The following is a 25,150-nucleotide window of genomic DNA, read 5'->3' as shown; positions in this document are numbered from 1 at the left end:
AGGTGATATTTTTAGTAGACTTAATTGAGTTTCCTGTAGGAAGTTTCGAAATAATTTTGGGAATGGATTGGTTGATTAAACAGAGAGCCTTTATAGATTGTTACCAAAGGAAAATATCTTTAAGAGGGCCTAAAGGGGTGAGAGTATCTTATAAGGGTTTTCTAATGAAACCAAAGGTGAAATTTATAAATGTTGTGACCCTAAAATCGTATATGAGGAAGGGGTGTCAAATTTATTTGTGTCACGTAAGGGACACGAGGGAGGCCTAACCTAAGAGGGATGAAATCTCAGTTGTGTGTGAATTTTCTGATGTTTTTCCTGAAGAAATTCCTGGGTTACCACCTAAGAGGGCGATAGACTTTAGCATTGACTTAAAACCGGGGACTGGACCAATTTCAAAAGCACCCTATAGGATGGCACCAAAGGAGATGGAGGAATTAAAGAAGCAGTTAGAGGAGTTACTAGAGAGAGGCTATGTGAGACCGAGTGTTTCACCTTGGGGAGCACCTGTCCTATTTGTAAAGAAGAAAGATGGAAGTATGAGATTGTGCATTGACTATAGGGAGTTGAACAATGTGACTATCAAAAACAGATACCCTTTACCTCGCATTGATGACCTGTTTGACCAACTAAGTGGCGCTGGTGTGTTTTCTAAAATTAACTTGAGATCGGGGTACCACCAGTTGAGAGTCAAGGAAGGGGATATTCCTAAGACAGCTTTTAGGACTAGGTATGGCCATTATGAGTTTGTGGTAATGCCTTTTGGGTTAACTAATGCACCTGCTGTATTTATGGATTTAATGAACCGGGTGTTTAGTGCTTACCTAGACCAGTTTGTGGTTGTTTTCATTGATGACATTCTAGTTTATTCAAAAACTAAAGAGGAGCATGAACAACATTTGAGACTAGTTTTACAGACCTTGAGGGATAATAACTTGTATGCAAAATTGAGTAAGTGTGAGTTTTGGCTAGGAAAAGTAGCATTCCTTGGCCATGTGATTTCGAAAGAGGGAGTGTCGGTGGACCCAAGTAAGATTGAGGCAGTGTCTAACTGGGTAGCACCAAAGAATGTGGCTGATATTAGAAGTTTCTTGGGGTTAGCTGGGTATTATAGGAGATTTGTGAAGGATTTCTCGAAAATAGCTAAGCCCTTAACAGCTTTGATGAGGAAGGAGAATCGGTTTAGGTGGGATGAGAGTTGTGAGACAGCATTCCAAACTCTTAAGGAGCGCTTGACCACAGCTCCTATCTTAGCCTTACCAGAGGGAAGTGAAAATTTTGAGGTGTACACCGATGCCTCAAAGAATGGGTTGGGGTGTGTCTTTATGCAAGGTGGGAAGGTGATAGCCTATGCTTCGCGCCAGTTGAAACCATATGAAGAGAATTACCCTACCCATGATCTTGAATTGGGAGCCGTAGTATTTGCACTGAAGTTATGGAGACACTACCTGTATGGTGCAACATTCAAGGTGTTTTCAGACCATAAAAGTTTGAAGTATATTTACACCCAGAGAGAGTTGAATATGAGGCAGAGAAGGTGGATAGAGCTAATTAGTGACTATGATATGGAAATTGTGTATCATGAGGGGAAGGCAAACGTGGTGACAGACGCACTAAGTAGGAAATCTATTCATCACTTATGCAGTGCTTTGTCCCGTGTGAGCCTGAGAGATGAAATTGAAAAGATGGGAGTTCATGTGATAAGAAAGGGAGAGAGTGTTGGTGATTTGACTATAGAGCCCGAGTTGTATTCTGAGATCCGGGAGAAGCAGCAATATGATTCTAGAATGGCGAAATGGTGGGCCCTTGCTGCCAGTGGGGAGACTACACGGTTTGGGTTAGATGCTGATGGTAGCCTCCGCTTTGAGGGTCGTTGGTGTGTTCTCGATGATGAAGAATTGAAGAGGAGTATCTTGTCTGAGGCTCATAATACTCCATATTCAGTTCACCCTGGAGGAGATAAATTATATAAAGACTTGAAGAAAACATTTTGGTGGCCTGGAATGAAAAGAGACGTAGCGGAATTTGTAGCTAAGTGTTTGACTTGTCAAAGGGTTAAAGGAGAGCATAAGAGGCCTCAAGGGAAAGTGCAGCCCTTGGAGGTACCTGAGTGGAAATGGGAGTGTATATCTATGGATTTTATTGTGGGTTTACCTAGGAGTCAAAAGGGGAACAATATGATATGGGTAATAGTGGACCGATTAACTAAGTCTGCTCACTTTATTCCTATGAAAGATACCTGGAGTAAGGAGTTGGCTAAGGCTTATAGGAGGAATGTGGTGAAATTGCATGGGATTCCTAAGGATATCGTGTCAGATAGAGATTCGAGGTTCATATCTAAATTTTGGAAGGAGGCTTGACGAGTCGTTGGGAACACAATTGAAGATGAGTAAGACATTTCATCCTGCGACGGACGGTCAGACGGAGCGAACCATCCAAACACTAGAAGACATTCTTCGGGCCTGTATTTTGGAGTTTGGAGGGTCTTGGGAGGAGAAGCTGGATTTGATTGAATTCTCTTATAATAATAGCTACCATGCCAGTATCGGCATGGCTCCTTTTGAGGCCTTGTATGGTAGGAGGTGTAGAAGTCCAATTTGTTGGGATGATAGTGCTGAGAGGATGGTGGTAGGACCTGAAATGGTCCAAGAGATGATTGAGCATGTTCAAGTAATTAGAAAGAAGATGAAAGCTGCGCAAGATCGTCAGAAAAGTTATGCAGATTTGAGGAGATCCGAGATTGAGTTCAATGTTGGTGATAAGGTGTTGCTTAAAGTGTCACCAATGAAGGGAGTCATGAGATTTGGAAAATGTGGAAAGTTGAGTCAGAAATATGTGGGACCATATGAGATTCTGGATAGAGTTGGAGAGGTAGCATACCGTCTTGCCCTACCTCCAGCTTTAGCAAGAGTCCATAATGTGTTTCACGTATCACAGCTGAGAAAATATGTAAGTGACCCGTCACATGTGCTGGAAATTGAGAATATTGAGCTGGATGAACAACTGACTTATGAAGAATTTCCTAAGGAAATATTGGACACTAAAGTTCGCAAGACTAGGAATGGTGAATTGTCCTTAGTAAAGGTGCTATGGTCTAATCATGAAGTGGAGGAAGCTACAGGGGAGAGACGAAGCCTCCATGCGCGAGAAATATCCTCATCTTTTTCATTAGGTACGTATATGGTTACGGGGACGTAACCTTCTTTTTAGGACGGTGAAATGTAAAAACACCATTTAATTTAGTAAATTAAGCTTTTAGTGGGTTTTGTCTTGTGTTAGTCTTGGGTGAACTTCGGGACGAAGTTCATTTTAAGGGAGGAAGACTGTAATACCCGTAATTTTATATAGTTAAATAGCATTTTATATTTTATATACTATTTAAAGCTAAGTTATGAGTCGAAATTAATACGTGAGACAATTTCAAAAAAAAAAAAAAGTGAGTTCAATGTACACGGTTGGGCCGTGTAGTAGTCTAAGCCAAATGACCCATTATATATATATACTCCTTAATCAGACCCTTATTCTAATTTTACCACAAACAAAACATCAAAAAAAAAAAAAAAAGAAAGTAAGAGGAAGTCAGAAGAAGCGACGACAACGCAACAACCAAGGACGAAGGGGTTGGGATTTTGATCCAATTTTGAGACAAATTCTAGCTATTTTCCATCCTATTTCGTAAGTAGACTATCCTACCATCATGTATTCAATTATTAGCATGGTTATTGTAGTATTTGAATCGATTTTCGTAACCCTAGTCCCAAATTTGGGGGTTTTTGCTTATACAATTTAAGACGGTTCTATTTGTGTAAATTGACCATGGATTGGGGTTTAGTTAGTCTAGTTTGTATTTGGATGAGTTGTATTAGTATATTCTATCATGTTATACCATCTTACAGCTGGTTTGAGACCGTCTTATACAATTAAATTGTGAGTATACCAATTCCCTTGGTTGCTTCTTCATGTGGATTTTTCCTTTGAAGGAGTAATACATACACTATGAAAGTCTACTCACATTTCCTCTGTGAGTTGTTAGAATTTCTTTGCAGCTAAGTTTTTAAGCATTGAACTTTGTGCGTCCTTGTCCTGCTATTTTAATGTAAGACTTAGAATTAATTTCATGGTTACGCACGTTGTCACCGTGATTAGTTTTGGTTGAAGACACGCATTCGAGTGACTTTGTAATATGGTTGGTTCTATTTTTAGTTTCTCGTAATTAGCTACCATAAGTACTAAATTTGCTTAGTAAGTTAGTAATGGTATGCTATTAATCTCATTTTAGGTGACGACTTTGTCGAGGAGGCTTTTTAGCATTATTTATTGAGCTCGGAAATTGCTAAAGGTAGGTTAGCTACTCAACATTTACTTGCGGGGTTTATAACGTGCTTATTTGTTCACATTGTGGTTGTCTAGCATGATGGTATGGTTTGATGACGAGCTCTTTGTTTGTAATTATTGGCTGTTGTTTTTATCAAGTAACCTGACATGTTATATTATATTATATCATATCTTTCATTTCATCTCGTATGGCTTATCGTTATTTAAGAGAGGAACTTGGCATTGTGGAATTATATACCTGGCAATCATATTTATATTGTGTTGTTGCAAATTATTTTATTGAGACGAGATGAGATGAGATTGGATAGGCCAGGCACGGGGATGTTGAAGGGCCGTGGACCTTGGTTTTGATAGGACAGCGGGGCATGGTGTAAGAGTTAGCCCTGGACTGGCGTGGCTAGTCCACATGGTGTGGTTGAGCTTGGGCCGAGAGCCTCGGCAACAGACTACTTGTGACATATTATTGAGACCGTGACGTTGTGACTTCGTATTCATTTCGTTGTTTATTTTATATTATTCGCATGTCGTCCTTTTATTTTATTATGGTTCTTAGATTGTTGACTTGTGTGTTCATTGTTGTCTTTAAATTGTCTATTTCCGTCATGGAAATAGATTTATAAGCAGGTAAAGCTGATGGTTGTTGCTTGGCTGGGACGTGTGAGCTGGGACTCGAGTCATCACTTTTATTTATCATTAGTAGTTGGACATTACTTTTAGTTATCACTTAAATTTGTCAGTTGTAATTAAATTTATTTAGTACTTCATTTATTGGTGGCTTTTAGCCGTGGAAATTGTAAGTCCAATGTGGACATTTATTTTATCACTTAGTACTTATTTTCGTTAAAGTACCTTTGACTCAGTTGTTTCTTATACTATTTGCCTCAGGTAACTGAGATGGTAACACCGTCTTTTATCTGAGATGTCTAGCCCAAGGCTCTTAGACAAGCGGGGGTGTTACAGCAACAGACCAGCTGGGTCATGGAACAACAGGGGAGGTCAGAGCAACAACTGTGGGAACAACCGCAATGGCGGTAACTCTTATCAGAAACCTGCTACGAACACCAACAACAACCAGGGGTCGGGTGCTAAACTGACCACTTGAGCTAGTACTATCCAGGGAGATGGGCAGAAGACCAGTGGCAAGCTGTTCATGATGGAGAAGAAAGCAGCTGAGGACGACGCTCATGTTATAACTGGTACCTTTCTTGTTAACGGTGTTTATACCTTTGTTTTGTTTGATTCGGGGGCATCACAGTCGTTTGTATCTTCGTGTCATGTTAAACAGTTGGGTCTGAGAGAGTATGAGTCTGTAAGAGAGGATGTTTTTATACCTTCGGGTGAGTCTGTATCGTGTGGGTGGTTGTACAGAGATGTATCCATGATAGTTGGGCAAGTTGATCTACCAGTAGACTTGCTAGAGTTTCCTTTAGACGGTTTTAAGATGATAGTCGGGATGGATTGGTTAGGAAAGTATAAAGCTAAGATAGACTGTCATCAAAAGAAAGTGTCTTTGAGAGGTCCTAAGGGCATTAGTGTATCTTATCGTGGGTTTGTTGTCAAATCCAAAATTAAGTTGATTGCAGCTGTGACCTTGAAGTCCTATCTGAGGAAGGGGTGCCCGATGATCTTGTGCCATGTGAGAGATGATAGGATGGAGAGTCCGGCAGTTGATCAGATACCAGTTATGGGGGAGTTTTCAGATGTCTTTCCAGATGAGATTCTGGGGTTGCCATCGAGGAGGGAGATAGATTTAAGTGTTGAGCTGAAACCGGGGACAGGGCCAATCTCTAAGGCACCGTACCGGATGGGTCCTAAGGAGTTGGAGGAGCTCAGGAAGCAGCTTGATGATCTGATAGAGAGGGGATACATTAGACCTAGTGTATCACCGTGGGGAGCACCAGTTCTTTTTGTGGAGAAGAAAGATGGGAGCCTGAGGTTGTGCATAGATTACCGGGAGTTGAACCGAGTGACGGTGAAGAACAAGTATCCTTTGCCATGAATAGATGACCTGTTTGATCAGTTAAGTGGTGCAGCAGTCTTTTCCAAGATTTATCTAAGGTTGGGGTACTATCAGGTGAAGATTAGAGAGGAGGACATACCAAAGACAGCTTTCACGTCGAGGTATGGCCATTATGAGTATGTGGTGATGCCGTTTGGGTTATCTAATGCACCTGTTGTGTTTATGGATTTGATGAACATAGTCTTCAGCCAGTTTTTGGACAAGTTTGTAGTGGTTTTGATCGATGACATCTTGGTCTATTCTAAGACTAAGGAGGAGCATGAGGAGTATCTCAGGATTGTGTTGTAGACCTTACGGGAGCATAAGTTGTATGCCAAGTTGTCCAAGTGTGAGTTCTGGTTAGAGAAAGTTGCCTTTATGGGGCATGTGATTTCAAAGGAAGGGGTAGCTGTGGATCCTGCAAAGATTGAGACAGTTACCAAGTGGGAAGCACCAAAGAATGTAGCTGAGATCAGGAGTTTCTTGGGTTTAGTAGGATATTACAGAGGGGTCTAGCATAACAAGTAAGTCGGAGTCGAACCCAAAGGACGGGGGTATTCAAATTGTTCAATCTAATTGTAGTTGCATTAGGTTTGTCACAATATGTTTGAGTTGATAATTCAAAACTAATGAAAGCAATAAAAAGCAATGAAAGGTAAAACAAGCAATAAAAATAAGGATGTGAACAAATGATTAACAACACTGCAGTGTAATACCCTACGAGAGTTACGATTCCCAGGAAGAACATGCTGAATTGAATGACTCTTTTGATTTTTGGACTGGCGACTGGATATAATTATAAGCTCAAGCTTCACAGCAAGGCACAGGATACCTAAGATAATAATTTAACAAATTTAAGACTCGAATACACAACAAGGCACATGATTAAGTGTAGATACCTCATTTCTGCACCTCTTGCAAACCACCCGGTGATGATTGGGCCGCATGTTTGCTACGCGGAACAATTTGTGACTGTTCATAAGTTTATCATCAAGTGATTGCTCAAATACTAATGTCTACCTCTTAGTTGTCATCTACGCGCCGATACGGTCGTTTTGACAGTAATTAGAGTACATTTGGAGTCCAGGCCTAAAACCGTCTTCATTTTCTAATAACCATTAAATCCCGAGTCAGAATGTTCTGGAATGTTCCGGATATTTCTATTCCATATTTTATAAATATTTCACAATCTTTATCCTTTGGTAAACAATTTCCCGTAATATTCACATAAAATTATGGAAAACCGAATTATTCCGTCCTTCTATAACTTAAACACGGAAATCTTTCTTCCGTAGGAGAAAACCCCTTGGGAATAGACGCAGCAGGTGCTGCGCCTCTTCCAAGAGACGCAGTGACTGCTGCGCCTCTTCCCAGGTCCTTTTCTGCGTAATTTTCGTATCTTTTTCATATCTTTCCGAGATTCACTTCCAAAAACTCTCCGAAACCCTAATTCCTTCACGTGATTAGTATAAATAGGAGCCTTCGCTCCCCATATTTCTCACGCGAGTGTCCGCCCTTCTCTTCTCCCTTTGCATTCTAGACCTTTGTTCTTACTTTTTGGCGCCTACGTGCTTGAACTTTCGACCACGTAAGCTCGGATCCTTCTGAGTACCAGCCTCGTTTGCATGACTGACCAATTTGACCAACTACACATCAATCAACTTAATTAACTTAATCGTTTTCCTCTTACGAGGGCACTTTCGTATTTGCATTATAGTTCGAGTCGAGCATTGCTAATCGATACCTTAGTCGTTCTCGTTTCGTCAAACATGTAAGTCTGAGGGTGTAAATCACTCTTTTATTTATTGTTATTTATTTTTTGTATAATCCCTATTGTAAGGTTTATGTCGAAAATACCTCCTTAAAAACGATTTCTAAAACCGTGCTTTAAAACCTCTTTTTGCGGATTTCCAGAAGACAAATCGTCAAGAAAGGACGCCGCAACTGCTGCGCCTCCTCGAAGGAGCGCAGTTCCTGCTGCGCCTCTTCGTGAGGCTGCCGCAGTTCCTGCTTCCTTTCTTCTTCCTTCGTCCTCTGTAATTCGTTCTTTCGTTTCTTTTTTGTTTGTTTCATTAATTCTTTGATACAATCATCATAATTTCACCTGTATAATATTGTTCATTCATTAACACGTGCAATTCATCATTATATCCGACTTAAATCCCTTATAATCTCATATTTGCGGGGTTTTGTCATTAAACTCAATCCGGGTTGTAGGAATTCGATTTGTTCATATCGGGTTTCTAGAATTCGACCTTTGATATATTTTCATCTGTCTTTTATCATGTTCGACATTAATTCGTCATTAATTCATCATGTTTAGTTTATTTCATTCACCTATGTCACTAATCAATCATTCTTCCATGTAATTAATTAGTAATATTCCGTCTCATCCATGTTTTGTTGTTTTATGACCTTCAATCACATGTAATTAACCTGATAATCACTTCTATCCGAGTAAATATTATGAATCAATCTTTAAATTAACCCACGAACATTAACGATTTGCGATTTAAAACACGGCCAGAACTCACCCTTGGAACAGACGCAGCAACTGCTGCGCCTCTTCCAGAGGGAGCAGTCCTACTGCGCCTATTCCAGGATGATTTCTGTCTCTGAACTTCGTTGTTGTCTGACCTAGTTTAATTAGCTTACGTATAATCAACTATTATTCGTATTATCACCTTCTGACTCCTTCGTTAATTCTTTTGATTCATTCATTCTTTTATTCGTTTTTTTCCCAATTATCCGTTTTAAAGGTATTTTTGACATAAATCGCCTAATCCATTGTAATTATTGTAATTTTTATTATCGTAATTTTCCTATTGTATTTATCTTATTTTTTGTATCATTTGTATGTTTTCACATGTAATTGAACATTAAATCCTACCTCGACATTAATTGTTTGCTAATTACGTGTCAACCGACTTAGTCTAATCTTCACATGCTAGGATTAAAACTTGGATGTTGCACTGCATGCATATAATCGACGATATATCGAGTATAGATTATGTCCCTAATCATTAGTACAGACCGCTATGGAGGCGGGCGGGATTAGGTGTTCGATCAAAAGAGCTTCCTAATACGTACCGTCACCCCTTACTCCAGATCTCTGTGAACATCCGTGTTCATTGGCATCCACGAGAGTCATTCTAGACATAGAATGCTAAGGGTAACGATTGCTTAGTGTTCATGTCACTACTTTGTGTCTTGACATGACACAAGGTATTCGAACGGTTCCAATTTCCCATAAAATTGGTGACGACTCCAACAAAAATGCAAACGCTTGTTCTCTTCCTCCCAAGCGCCCCCGTGGGCCCCCCGCTGTCCACAGTTTGGCGACTCCGCTGGGGATAATACACTTACGTGTAGCCAAGGGTGAAACTTGAACAAGGTTAGAGAATAGTTTATACAAGACAATTGTCGGTTTTCATAACTCGTTCTTCCTAGACCGTTTCATTCGGCCTTCCTAGGCCTAACCCAACCCATTCGACCAATCGTCTGGTCTAAACGGTCCTAATTCTTATTTGGGCCTAAGGATGGATAGCGATTGACGTCATCCATACCATGATGCTTACTCTTGTTTGTATCAAGGGCCTTCACTACTTGAGGAAATGGACTAGGAATCGGCCTTACTCTTGTTTGGTACGAGCCTCTCCACAGACTTCGGGTTTGATGGTTCGGTATGGCAACCCACCCTTTAAACCAAAACCCTTTTAAATGCACTCAGCATCCCGTTATAAAGCTTGTATAAATGTCTGTACCTTACGTGATCACCATTTCTAAACGAAACCATGACAATTTTTTGCAAAAATCAAAACCCTTTTTTTAATCAAAATTTCGAAAAGGCTATTGGATTAGTGTGAAACCCAGTCAAAACTCTGTCCGTTTGTCGAGTCAAAATTCGGGCCACAAGCCCATTTCAAAACCTCACTTCGAGTACACTCCTACAACTACACTATAGTTGGCTAGGATACACATTTTCAAAATTTTGTCCTTTCTTCAAAGCTCACTCAACACAAGTGGCACACACCCACTTCACGAGTCAAAAACATTTCTTCTTTTAGCAAGTGTGTTAGAATGGTCGATCGTGTTTTGATTCGTCATCGGTCTCTTATCCAGTTTTCAAGATGCCTGGAACCAGCGAAACAAACCTCCACAAACTTCAAGATGGTACTGATCGAATCCTAGCCGCACTAGCTCAAATCCAAGTTACTCAAGACCAAGTGTATGATCGCCTTAACACCATCGAGGGCCGGATCTATGCCGTAGAGGGGAGATTGCCTCCTCATGAAAGTGAAATAGTAGGTGACTACGCGGATGAATCCAAGGACGAAAATCCTCCCATGGGGCTGACTGTAGGCTGACTGTAGCTGAGAAAAGACTCCAATACTTAGAGGAGCAATTAATGTACCTTAAAGGGAATGACATTTATAGGGAGAATAATCGCAAGTATGAGGCCGTCAACTCCAAATTGCCAACCAACTTTAATATGACGAATATCCCTAAATTCAAGGGGCACGAAAACCCTTTGAACCACATCCGCGCCTTCAAGGATTACATGTATATCAAAGGCATCAAACCTGAGATGTTCTTAAGGATCTTTCCTTTATCTCTTGACACCATCCCGAAGCAATGGTTCTACTCTTTAGATCACAAGAAGATCGCTACTTGGGAAGATGCCGCGATCGAGTTTGCCATGCAATATGCGGATAATGCCGAGATCCAAGTCAACATGCGCACTCTAGAGGTTCTTACCCAAAATGACAAAGAAGGATTCACCGACTTCCTAAGTATGTGGAGGAAGACTAGTACCCAACTAGTTGAACGCCCGGATGAGGCTACCCTTGTGGAGAAGTTCGTGGACAATCTCAAACCCATTTATGCCAACCATTTGAGATACCAAAACATCAAAACTTTCAAGGACTTAACCGTACTAGGGACAAGGATTGAAGATGACATCCGTAAAGGGCTCTTGTCCAAAACGGTAGGTCGAGGATATCAAGGCTCAACAAGTCATTCTTACGGCTCCACTAGCAAGACTGATGAAGTTAACCTTCTCGAGCCATCCAAGAAAAGTACCCCACCGAGGAAATTCACAAACCTTGGGGATAATTCACAAACCTTGGGGATACTTACTCCAACGCTCTTAAAAGGTTAATGAAACAAGGCAAACTCCAACCCATAGGACCTACTCCCGAACATGGAAAGAAATTCAAGTTCTGGGACGAGAACTCATACTGTGAATACCATAGGGGTAAGGGGCATGACACAGAGAAATGCTACAAATTGAAAAATGTGCTTCAAGACATGATTGAAGATGGTCGACTACCAATACCGCCGGGAGGTAAACCCAACAACACTCAGAATCCTCTTGGAGTTCTAATGATTATAAGTGACGAATCTACCTTAGATTGTTCACACCTCATTTCTCCAGTTGAAGATTAAATCCATGCAATCGAGAATGAAGGGTTCTACTCTACTATCTCCCCTACCATTTCCGACTTCATCACATGGGCAAGGAGTGTGGATAGACAAGTTTGGGAATTAGAAAATGTGGTGACAACTTTACATGATCCCAACGCAACACCCAAGGAGCATGTGTCACTAATCTTCTCTCAAAACGCTACTATGCAAGAAATAGTCGCCGTGGTTGATAGACTAGTCGATCAAATCATACGACTAGAAGATAAAATCATGAGAATGAGGGAAGTAGCTACAATTAATGGAGTTTGGGCCGATGATGATGAGGACGAGTACCTCATCGAAAACTCCCTAGTCAAGGAAATAGTCCAAAATGGTGAAGACCAAGATGTGGACCACCTAACTCGTTCGAGACGTCCATATCAAAGCACTACTCAAAATGGTCCAACCAACGTTGTCTAACCAAATGATAACGAAGATGACTCCACTGACCATTTGCTCAAGCAATTACAGAAGACAAAGGCTGATATTTCAGTCTGGCAATTAGTAGCGAGCTCATTCCCACATCGCCAAGCTTTACTGCAAGCTTTGGCCAAACTAAATGTAGCACATAACTCGACACCAGAAGATGTAGTCTACTTGGTCTTCCAATAATCACCGAAGCTAAGTAATCCTATTACTTTCTCAGACGAAGATTTGCCACCTTTTGGCGCTAGTCACAACTTAGCTCTTTACATCACTGTCATTTTTCTAAAGAAGAACGTGCCAATGACCTTGGTAGATGATGGCTCTGCGGTCAACGTCATACCCCTCAAAACGGCATACAAATTAGGCATGAAAGAATCGGATTGGACTCCTACGAATCAAGGTGTTCGCGCATATGATGGTACACGACAAAATGTGGTAGGACTTGCTAACCTAACCATAGCCACAGGGCCGATTGAGCGAAAGGTTAACTTCCAAATAGTGGACATCGAAGCTTCCTTCAACATACTCCTAGGAAGACCTTGGATTCACGCTTCCAAAGCAGTAACATCCACGCTTCATCAAAAGATCAAGATCCCACTAAATGGCAAAGTGGTGACGATCACTTCGTCACCCATCAAGGCAATAATCGAAAAGAAGTCGAACAATCAAGTCCTTGCAGATCCGGTATATGAACTTGGGGGCTTCCAAAGCATAAGTGTCATAGAAAGCGAATTGGCACCCATATACTATGATCCCTACTCCAACTTGGTGGTCAACCACATACTCAGAAACCAGGGATACTTCCCTGGAATGCCTCTGAACCCTACTCTAAGAAACACCTTCGCACCATACAAGGATGGCAACTCAAAGAGAATACCACTTGGACTAGGGTACAAACCCACTAAAGAGGAGGTTCTCGAGATGCTCGCTCCAGTTCAAAACCGTAAGTATGTAGGAGTCCAAATGCGACCCTATCTCCTTACCCTAAACGGGTACTTTGTTAAAGAAGGAAGTCGAGAACTCTTTCACGGTTTTCCCGAGCCTTGGCATTATCTCGAGAGGAAGCTAGCCGGAATTGAGATCTTTCACGATTGCTACTTCATCCCTCCAGAAACGGTTCCTACCGTCAAAACCCGTCAAGCACCTTGCTTAGACAAACAAGCTGTTAGTCTATTGTTCGGAGAAGATCGATTTGTTAGAGCCGCGCAGGATGAGATCATTACCATGATACTTCAAGACGATCGCTTCAACCCCACCGCGTTAATCACAGAAACTAACGTGAGTCGGTAGAAAGGATGGAGAAAGTCAATCAAGTGGACCAACAATCAAGGAAGACTCTTCAAGCTCACCACTGGAGAAGGAGAGATGTTCAAAGGAGAACCAAAAGACGATGAATTCGAGTCAGAGTCGGAGTCAGAGTCGGAGTCTAGAGAAGTCATTAGGGAGTCTCCTCCTGTCGTCATCCCCATTCCCTTTGTTTCTCCTAGCTTAGCCTCGAGTAGTCATAGTAGTTCGGGAAATGTCCCAACCACTGTCCCTTTGCCGCCACTGACCATGGATCACATGGCTTCCTTGCTTCAACATTTCTCAAACTTTAATATGAATAAATCAGGTTCTGCTTACTCTTTGTGTTATCTTGCGTGCAATTCTGTTTACGATGATACTGAGGATGACCAAGACCCAGACTCAATCTAAATACCTCCCTACGTAGCCAAAGAAATACTACAGGAAGGGGAAGGGGGACCAGTAATAGAGGACACTGAACCCATCAATATAGGAACCGAACTAGAACCCAAAGAACTTAGGATATGGACTACCTTGAGCTCTACCGAAACGGCCGATTTCATAGACCTCCTAAACGAGTTCAAAGACGTTTTTGCTTGGTCCTACAAGGACATGCCAGGGATCGACAGGGACATCGCCGAGCATAGAATTCCAATTAAGCCAGGTTTCAAGCCTGTAAAATAAAAGCTTCGACAAATGAGAACGGAATGGGCTCTCAAAATTAAGGAAGAAGTTGATAAGCAATTCAAAGCCAGGTTCATCAAGGTCTCCAAGTATTCTGACTGGGTAGCCAACATAGTACCTGTACCCAAAAAGGATGGGAGAATCCGCGTTTCTGTTGACTTTAGGGACTTAAACAAAGCAAGTCCTAAAGATGACTTCCCTCTACCACACATCGACATATTGGTGGACAATACTGCAGACCACGCATTACTAACCTTCATGGATGGGTACGCGGGTTATAACCAAATCAAGATGGCCATAGAAGACATGCATAAGACCGCCTTTGTCACTCAATGGGGAACCTATTGCTATACGGTCATGCCGTTTGGATTGATCAACGCCGGAGCTACATATCAACACACCGCATCTACACTCTTACATGATATGATGCACAAAGAAGTTGAGGTATACGTAGACAACATGATTGTCAAATCTAAGGATAGAGAGGGGCATATTGCGAACCTTCGTAAATTTTTCGCAAGGCTACGAAAGTATAACATGAGGCTCAATCCTCAGAAATGCACATTCGGAGTAACGTCTGGCAAACTCCCGGGATACGTCGTTAGCCAACGAGGTATAGAAATAGCCCCTTCTAAAATCAAGGCTCTGATCGAAATGCCACAACCTCAAACAGAAAAAGAAGTCAAAGGATTCCTGGGAAAAGTGCAATATATAAGTCGATTCATATCGAAACTCACCATGATTTGTGAGCCTATCTTCAAGAAGCTTAAGAAAATAGACCACACCATGTGGGATGATGGTTGTCAAAAGGCATTTGACCGAATCAAAGAGATATTGGCTAAACCACCAGTGCTCATGCCACCTCAACGAGATCAACCTCTTGGTTTATATCTCACGGTAATGTGACCATGGGTGCCATGCTAGCTCAAAGCGTAGGAAGTGAAGAACGGGCTATCTACTACCTTAGTAAGAAGTTCTTGGAGTACGAGTGCAAATACTCACAACTCGAAAAGACATGCCTCGCTCTTGTGTGGGCAACGAAGAAGCTACGCCATTACATGCTTAGCTACTCCATCAAAATATACTCCAAAATGGATCCAGTCAAATACCTCTTCGAGAAATCCGTCCTCAATGGACGCCTAGCAAGATGGACATTGATGCTCTCAGAATTCGATCTCAAATACGTGCCTCTGGAAGTAATAAAAGGTCGTGCCGTTGCCGAATTCTTCGCAGAAAATCCCATCAATGATGCACAAACAATAGATACCTGGTCATTTCCAGGCGAGGATATACTCCAAACTGATGTAGACTCCTGGGACCTTTACTTTGATGGAGCGTCAAACTTAAGAGTATTTGGAATAGGAGTGTTGCTCATTTATCCTGAAGGCGAGCATACACCAATCTCTGTCAAACTCGACTTCGAGGTGACAAATAACGCTGTAGAATACGAAGCTTGTCTAATTGGACTACAAGCGGTTGTGAGCTTAGGCATTAAGAACCTCCGAGTACATGGGGATTTATCCCTGATCATCAACCAAGTAACGGGATCTTGGAAAATTCGAAGCGAAAGCTTAGCACCACACCAAGCTAGAATAGACCAAGTTGCCTAATTCTTTGATCACGTGACATATCTACACTTACCTCGGGAAGAAAATCAATTTGCAGATGCTCTTGCAAAACTCGCATCTTTGATTAATATGCCAGATTACATGGTAGAGATGCCTTTATGCATCGCACGATGGTCAGAGCCAGCTTATGTACACCAAATCACCGATGAAGAGGAAATCGCGCAGGAACCCTGGTTCCAAGCAATCCTAAATTTCAAGCTCAACGGTACCTATCCACCGGATATGGACATGAGGGGACAACGTGTTATATGCCTACTAGCTTCCCAATACGTTCTCATGCAAGGAGTGTTATACAATAGAACACCTCTTGGTGTAATCCTACGTTGCCTTGATCATTCACAGGCACGAAAGGTGATGGAAGAAGTCCACGATGGATAATGCGGTCCTCACATGAGTGGGCCCATGATGGCAAAGAAAATCACACGTTTGGGGTATTATTGGACCACAATGGAATCCGATTGCATCAAATACGTAAGACATTGCCACAATTGCCAAATTTTCGGGAATGTACAACACGTCCCTCCTTCATTGCTCTATTCGATGACATCTCCTTGGCCATTTTATGCCTGGGGAATTGACATAATCGGGAAGATAACCCCAGCCGGAACAGGAGGTCACTGTTTCATCCTAGTGGCGATCGACTATTTCACCAAATGGGTAGAAGCGGCTTCCTACACTAGTCTCACGGCTAAAAATGTGGCAAAGTTCATACAAAACAACATCATCTGTCGATACGGTTGCCCACATGAGATCATTAGTGATAATGGATCACATTTCCAAGCTGAGACTGAGCAATTGCTAGCCAAGTATAAAATTAGGCATCACCACTCTTCGCCCTATAGACCACAGACTAACGGCGCGGTAGAGACAGCAAACAAGAACGTTGTCACAATTCTCAAGAAAATGATTGACAACTATCAAGATTGGCCAAGCAAGATACCCTTTTCTTTGTGGGGATATCGTAAATCTGTTAGGACGCCCACTGGGGCTACCCCTTTCTATTTGACTTACGGCATGGAAGCTGTACAACCAGTCGAGCTAGAAATACCATCCTTGCGTATTTTACTCGAAAGTCAAATCCCAGAAGCTGATTGGAAGAGGGATAGATATGAAGAACTCATCCTCCTGGATGAACGTAGGCTACGTGCCTCGCATAATGTCCAAAGATATCAAGCACGTATCAAACGAGCTTTCAACAAAAGAGTTAAGCCAAGAAACATCAAGGAAGGAGACTTAGTACTCAAATCGGTTAGAGCTCTTTTACCTGTTGACCCACAGGGAAAATTCAAACCTAATTGGGCCGGACCATTTCTAGTCAAGTCCATACTTCCAGGGGGTGCGGTTAGAATCACAGACCTAGACGGGAATGAATTTGTCAACCCAACAAACCTTGACCAACTAAAACGGTACTATGCCTAGAATAGGAACAAAAACGCGCCTCGCAAAACCTCACGTGTCGCTCTTGTGGCACTGAATAAACGGCCCCTGGCCAAGCTGAAATAAGCTAATGTCACTTTGCGCTTGCACTGTGACAATTTTGTCGTCCTCATATCATCAAATAAACTAAATTTGCACCTTCAGAGTAAGCAAAAGCTCATGCTTATTTTCTAAGTTCATTACAAGCTCTTGCTTTGAACAATTATTCTTTTACATTTACTCGAACTACGCGCAAGGGTTTGATTTCATTTTTAATGAATACGTAGGCAATCCTTCACAGGATACAACCCATTATTTTTAAAATGTAAATATAAGGACATTTGCATTGCATTTGGAATTCGACAAGAATAATAAATAGAAAATCACAACGGTTTCATAACCATTTAACCTTTTTTATTTCATTCGTTTTCTAATAATAGTACGCTACATAATAAAAATAAAAATACGCTAGGATTCTAAAAACCCCACCTTTTTATTACAACAATAATAATAATAATAAATAATAAATAAAGACTCGGGCTATTCTTCCATCTTCCCTTTGCCCTTGTCATTTTTGTCATATTTCTTGTCACGGCCTCGAGCCGGACGCTGTTGCGCCACTTCGGACCTAATCACCAACGGTCTTTCTCGAGACCTAGACTTCCCATTCTTGCCAATCACCATCTTTACGACAGGAGAGGTCTTCGGTTTCTTTGAAGGATGAACGACTCGAAACCCGGCTTCCTCCTCTCCCTCGGTCAAATGCTTCTCCTTCTCTTTTTCCACCTCGCGCACTTTGTAGTCAACGGGCTCGCACTTCCTCAATCTCTCGCGCTCTTCCGGAGAAGTAGCTTTACTCCATCGCAGATAAGAATCCGACACCCATAAGGCATTAGCAGAAGAGTTAAAGAACCATACATTTCTTTGAGCCCATTTAACGGCCCACTCCCTTCGGCTCTCTGTAGTAAGCGACATGGCAGTCTGCGGGACGGTATCAAGCTTCGGGATCGTCTGTTTTAGCCCAACCTGTCTCATCAGCCTTTCCGGGAAGATGCACACCATGAATTCCAAGCCAGGAATGCGCACAGATCGGGTAGGATCCGGAGAAGACACTCCAAAGTGTGATTTGAGGTGCCACCATGGTACAATCCACCTAACTAAAGGGCCATCATCACTCTTCAGTTTGTTCTCCCAATAATTGCAGACTCGGGTGAAGTCCACCATGTAAAGCCTGGTCCTCATTGCAATTGAACGAGCATGATAAGAAGGAATGTGAACTGGGGGCTCGATCAATCGAAGTCGTTCCATAAGCCAAACCTACCCAAAAGCAGGCATTAAACGAAAAAAAAGAAAGAAAAAAAAAACGATAAAAAAACGATAAAAAAACGAAAAAAAAGAAAGAAAAAAAAACGAATAAAAGAAAACAGAAAAAAAAGCGTTCTTTTACCTGCAGAATGACGGGAATTCCCAAATACGGTAGGTCACGGTTGGCTCTCCTATTATCCAAGCCCAAAAGGATCTCTCCTAGACATAAACAAGCTGGGCTCCTGCGCAGCTCCATTTGCTCAACAAGGCCCAGAAGACGGGGATCACCTCTCAAGTCTTCATCAACATGCCCTTGGAAGACATACACATGCAACAAGCAAAACCCAAATGCCCTTCGCCTAGCAACATAAGAAACTATGGGGTCGGCCTTGTTAATGCATCGGTCAATAAAGTCCAACATTCGCACTCCCTTCGAGGTCACTACACGGTCCACCTCAAGTCTAGTCAACCCAAGCAAGTCTCTAAATTTGCTTTTATACTCTTGCGAAGTAGAAGGAATGGCAGGCAAGTGTTCAGGGTCCCACCCACCAATCGCAGCAATTTCTTCAGGAAATGGGCAAATATCGCCTCCAGGGAACGCAAAAACATGGTAATTCGGGTCCCAATAGTCAAGACAAGCATCCAAGAATGGTTTGACAACCTTGATAAGCTTCAAACTCAGCAATGACCCAAGATTATAGGCGCCCATATCATATTTCTCCATGTTGGAAAATTCGTTGGTCCATTCTTTTAAGCGAATCTCCAAAGTATACATGATGAAGGATTATTTTGAGAGTTTTATGTAATAAGACGAAGAAGAGACGGAACAATTGTGTGAATAAAAGCTCCATCGACGTCTCTATTTATACTAATTTCTGTTTCCAAAAATCCGCCAGAACGGAACCACCTGGGAACAGGCGCAGCACCTGCTGCGCCTCTTCAAAAGGACGCAGCTCGTGCTGCGCCTCTTCCTCAGCTTGACTTCTGTGATTTTCCGCGTTGGATCTTTCCTAATTCCTCGACGAATAATTTCCTATTCCTACGGGTTATTATTTTGGTAAATACGTGGAAATTGCCATATTTCGTGTTTCCTAATTCCGCGGGCATGCATTTCGAGGCGATATCAACATTTTCGTCATTTTACCACACTTGTATATTTTCATTTTAGGAAATAATTTTCATTTTAATGTAATTCATTTTAGGAAATAATTTTCATTTGTAAATTAACTCATTTTAAAACTCATATATTTATTTCACTTATATATATTTCTTTTTTCATTTCATTTCTAACTTATAAGTTTCTATTTTTTTCTTTTTTTAGGGGTAACCCTCCCTACCGTCGGGTCATTTCCGGCAAAATTTGCATTTTTGCGTGATTTTAAGTCATTCGTTCTGCGCTAATTCAGGCCATGTATTTATACAAATGTATGTTTTGCGTGATTTCTATGTAAATTTCGGCAGCATGACGGCGTAAACCGTCATCTACCAAACCTGTTCAAAACTAACCTGCAGATACAAGCAACACAACCCAGCGGCAAAGGCACTCAGGCCATCTTATATACAACCAAAAAGGGAAATGTACAACAAACTGGGGGCTCGAGCCCCAAACAATGTCCGGAATGTTAAAAATGAAGGTCCAAAATGTACAAATGTGCAAAATACAGCCAACAAACAAACAAAAAACTGCACAAAACTACTGCTGATCGCCCTCCAGCTCCGCAACTCTTGCCACAAGAGCAGCAATCTCGGCATCTCGAACCTCGAGCTCCCTCAACAAGCGAGCAGTCTCCTCCCGAGACTGAGCCAACTCTCGCTCCAGCTCGTGGTCCCCCTGTAAACAACAAAATTGGCTCATGTCAATCATGTCAATCGTTTCAAGAAAAGTTGGAAAATCAAAATTCAAAAATGAAACAGGCACAAGGTTCATACCTGACGGCCTCGACCACCGACAAGTGCCTCGACGGTAGTAGCTCGCAGCCGGTTCGCCACCCTCCATAACGCCACGAACCGAGACGGCGCAACCTGCATTTTCATAAAAACAAGTTTTCAATAATTGAACAAACTCAATCAAATGTGTTCTTACACGAAAATTACACAAAATTAGAGGTTCACCCTCCGAATCAGATGTTGCCAGTCGTCCAGGCCAGCATCTGTCACAGCCACGTTAAAGTCACGTAACTCGGAGATCGTCGTCCTCCCGGTCGCGTTAGTGTACTCGAGGGTCTCGGGGTACTCTGGGGGCTCGATGCCCGCCGCCTCAACCTCCTGCAAAGTCAAATGTTTCTCATTAATCGATGATCCTTCATCATAGTTAAAAAAAAAATCATGTAAAGAGGAAGGGTAAAAATGCTTACCACTACCGGCCAGTATGCCAACCTCCCGTAGAGGAACGCCGAGTAGTCCTCGCCAGGAAGAAGGAGGGCGTCACCACTAGCGCCAGCCAAGTCCGCCTCCCTCTCTGCCTCAGAAGGCTCCCTGAACATTGTCCCGGGAGGATCGACGGGAACCGTCAACACGTCCCGACAGCACTGACGAGCCAAGCGCTAGCCCAAGTACCACACAGGACCCATCGACGTCCCCAACAGCAGGCGGCTCGAGCTCCTAGGTCGAAGGACCTCAGCCACAAAAGGAGGCGCTCCAGCGTACTCCGCCTAAGGCCTGGGCACCGACTGGGACAAGATAAACAAAGGAATCATTCTTATGATCAATTTAAAGGCAATATAGAAGCAAATGAATAGAAGTGAGATGCTTACGCTGTCTAGCTGAAGAGCGTTCACGTCCCGCCGGTAGACACCGTGAGAAGAACGCTTCGTCTTCGTCCTGCACATCACCCAATCCCTCACCACAGGATAAGCCTTCTCCAACGGCTCCGTCCTCTTGGGCGCGAGACCCGGATAGTAGGAGTACACCCAGGCCTGTGAAGCAATATAGTTAATAACGATCGTTCGTGATTTGATAAAGAAAGGAATTGATCTTGGTCTAAATGAAGGTTCATACCTCCAACAGTAGTCCAGGTCCGACAGCGCCAGGAGAAGTCCCCTTCTCCATCAACTCCGGGTGAACCATGGCCCTCATGAAGCGGATGAGGACCGCAAAACCAGCAGTGACCTAGTCCCAACGCCCTAGGGAGCTCGGGTCAGAAACGAAGGGAAGAAGCTTCGTCGACAGCCTCTCTCCCTTGTCTCCGAGGTAAATCGAAGACAGAAACAACCAGAGCCACAAACATGCCCTCTGCTCAGCTGTACAGGGAGGAGGAGCCGTCTCCCTCCCGTCAATCGTCACCAGCGCCGGGATCTTTCCCGCAAAGTAGTCTCGAACGTAGGAGCTGGGCACCAAACCCGACATTGTGACAGCCTTCGGCGACAAGTTCCAGCCGATCAACTTCCTAGACTCGGCCGAGTCCACCCTCATGGCAGTCTCTGGCCACTCCACAGCCTCAGACTTACACGGCAGACCAGAAATCATGCCGTAGTCCTCCAGAGTGACTCCCACCTCACAAAAGGCATGTGAAAAGTGGAAGTCGTATCCCAGAATCGGTCCAAGAAAGCGCGGACCAGGCTAAGGTTAGCCCGCGGCTTCCTCTTCGCGATATCCCTCCAGGCCTGCACCAAGGCACCGAACGCTCCACGCTCGATCATGGCGCGCTCCTCCGCCGACAGCCGCTCGTAGCACTCCATCGCTGTCGTGTAGCCCGAGAACGACCTGATGTTCCCGGCCTCCTATTGTGATTTGAAACAAAAGCTATCTTTAGTTTTTTCAAATGAAAATTGGAAGGGATATGAACAAATAAACGAAAGAAGATGAGTGATGAGTAGTGAATTCCTATTTACCAAGCTCTTCACCGTCCTCTAGGACAGGTGACCCTCTGCAGCCCACAGCAAGTGCCTACTCTCCCAGGTCTCAGCCCACGCGGGAGCTCCTCTCAGCTGACGACCTCCTCGTCCGACGTTGGCCCGTCTCGGGGCCTCCTCCTCCTCAACAGCCTCCTCCTCATGGACCTCGTCCCCAGCAGCCATCACCGCAGCGGTGAAGGCCTGCTCCAAAGCCTCCTCGACGACAGCATCGTCTATCTCCATGGGATTCCTCCCGGAAGTAGAAGCCTCATCACCTGCAACATTAAAGCAAATTTAGGCCGCGTCAAGTGATGACAAGCCTTGGTTAAGGGATTTTTCGAGCCTTCGGAAGCCCTGAAATCGCTTTTTCTCGCCATCTTTGGCCATATTCTCACAAACCCGATCGCTCATATGGTAATTTAGGTCAAGTCAAGCCTAATTTGAAGCCTAGTCTTGGGGTCAAGTCGAAATTTTGGCAGCATTTCGTTATAACGGCGATTATGCCCTAGAAAAGTGTCCTGAAAAAGCTCTCACAAACCAAAATTCCGAGATGGTGGGAAGTTTACCCATCATCCAAGGATCCCAAATATCAAGTTTCATCGCAAATGGACAATTCTAAGGCTATTTTCGAAGCAATTTACGGTTTAGCTGTGAAACCGTCTCAAATTCGCTCAAGACTCAACGAAAATTCAAAAAAAATACATGGTTGTGTTCCTTATACTACCTATTATCCATTTCTAATGTCAATTTGACAAGGTAAATGCATTTGGGGGAAAAGCCCCAAATTTTCGATTAATGGGGTCATAAACCCTAATTTTTTCGATCCAAAATTAAACAAATACAGAAGATTAATGCAAGAATGAGATGCATACCTCGATTAATCATGATTAATGCAAGCTTTTGGATCAAACCTTGGCGTAAATGGTTAATATTTGAGAGAGAAAATGTGTGATTTGTGTTTCGAAACAAATGAAGTAATCCCTCTATTTATCGCGTTTTTACGCAGAAAAAACGCTTTGGGGAATAGACGCAGCAGGTGCTGCACCTATTCAAAGAGACGAATGCTCTTGCTGCGCCTCTTCCTTGTGTTCCCTCCATACGAGTTTTCAAAAATTCGTTATGAGTTCGTTATTTGTGGGCCCATCTTTGGTGCGCCTCTTCCCCGATGCTATTTTATCCTTTTGGTCCGTTTGACTATTATCTTTCGTTCCGGCCCGTATTTCTAAGCCAGTAGTAGACTATTACACGTTATTTATTGCTTCCAAGACCCTTACTTGTCACAACGAGCAGATATTCCTTCACAGGTGTTTCGACACGCCTTCATTATATTTCCCCAACTAGAGTAAGCGGATAGACTTTCCCTCTCGAGACATGGAGATTAATTCCCGATTATGTTCCCCAACGAGAGTAAGCGGATAGACTTTCCCTCTCAAGACATGGAGATCAACATTAACCCTTATCTTTTCCGAAGTTTGTTCGAAGCTGAACACGAACAGATTTCTCCCAGCAGTTCCCGCTTGTGTCCTGCTACTCACAGTATTTCTTGTTTCCCCTCGGAGTGCGATAAAGATGTCGTTCTCCATAAAGTTCCCAAACCAATAGAGTTCCTACACTCAAGCCTTATTTACCCTTTAGTTTAAACTTATATTCGGGCTTCCTTCCCGCCAATGCTTTCCTTTTAGGGCCCCATACCCTAGCACCAATCCTTATATATCTTTTAGATCTCACCCTTAGCTCCTATGCACCTCCGGAAGCATCTCGAGGAAGAATTCTCAAGTATGATCTCTTCTTATGGCTGGCGAGCCTCCTTACGTAGTCTAATGGACTTTAAACGACCCTCCCCGATAGTCGACAGACTCTAAAATGTTCCCGACGACAGGTCCTTGGTTCAGACCCCGCGAACCGCCTCGCGTCGCCATAGTCGTCAGGTTGTAATCTTCGATTGACCTGATGGCTATACTTTGACTTTCGCCTTGTCCAAGCCTCAGTCAAAGTGGGGGCTCTGTAGATACCTCATTTCTGCACCTCTCGCAAACCACCCGGTGATGATTGGGCCGCATGTTTGCTACGCGGAACGATTTGTGACATTTCGTAAGTTTATTGTCAAGTGATTGCTCAAATACTAATGTCTACCTCTTAGTTGTCATCTACGCTCCGATACGGTCGTTTTGACAGTAATTAGAGTACATTTGGAGTCCGGGCCTAAAACCGTCATCATTTTCTGATAACCATTAAATCCCGAGTCAGAATGTTCTGGAATGTTCCGGATATTTCTATTCCATGTTTTATAAATATTTCACAATCTTTATCCTTTGATAAACAATTTCCCGTAATATTCACATAAAATATTAGGGAAAACCGAATTATTCCGTCCTTCTATAACTTAAACACGGAAATATTTCTTCCGCAGGAGGAAACCCCTTGGGAATACACGCAGCAGGTGCTGCGCTTCTTCCAAGAGACGCAGTGACTGCTGCGCCTCTTCCCAGGTCCTTTTCTGCGTAATTTTCGTATCTTTTTCATATCTTTCCGAGATTCACTTCCAAAGACTCTCCGAAACCCTAATTCCTTCACGTGATTAGTATAAATAGGAGCCTTCGCTCCTCATATTTCTCACGCGAGTGTCCGCCCTTCTCTTCTCCCTTTGCATTCTAGACCTTTGTTCTTACTTTTTGGCGCCTACGTGCTTGAACTTTCGACCACGTAAGCTCGGATCCTTCTGAGTACCAGCACGTTTGCATGACCGACTAATTTGACCAACTCCACATCAATTA

The 25,150-nt window shown here is 42.9% G+C and overlaps 1 long non-coding RNA gene across 1 annotated transcript; it reads left to right on the top strand.

The window, feature by feature from the left end:
- The first annotated feature begins 3,555 nt into the window (after positions 1-3,555).
- On the top strand, positions 3,556-5,205 carry LOC141621689 (uncharacterized). The gene is made up of 3 exons (XR_012532578.1): positions 3,556-3,675; positions 4,280-4,339; positions 4,948-5,205. It is a non-coding gene; the product is annotated as an uncharacterized LOC141621689 (long non-coding RNA).
- Positions 5,206-25,150: the final 19,945 nt, after the last annotated feature.

Source organism: Silene latifolia, chromosome X (assembly GCF_048544455.1).
Source record: "Silene latifolia isolate original U9 population chromosome X, ASM4854445v1, whole genome shotgun sequence".
Classification (NCBI taxonomy): domain Eukaryota; kingdom Viridiplantae; phylum Streptophyta; class Magnoliopsida; order Caryophyllales; family Caryophyllaceae; genus Silene; species Silene latifolia.
Note: the sequence above shows the minus strand (reverse complement) of the source record. Positions and strands in the feature narration are given on the sequence as shown.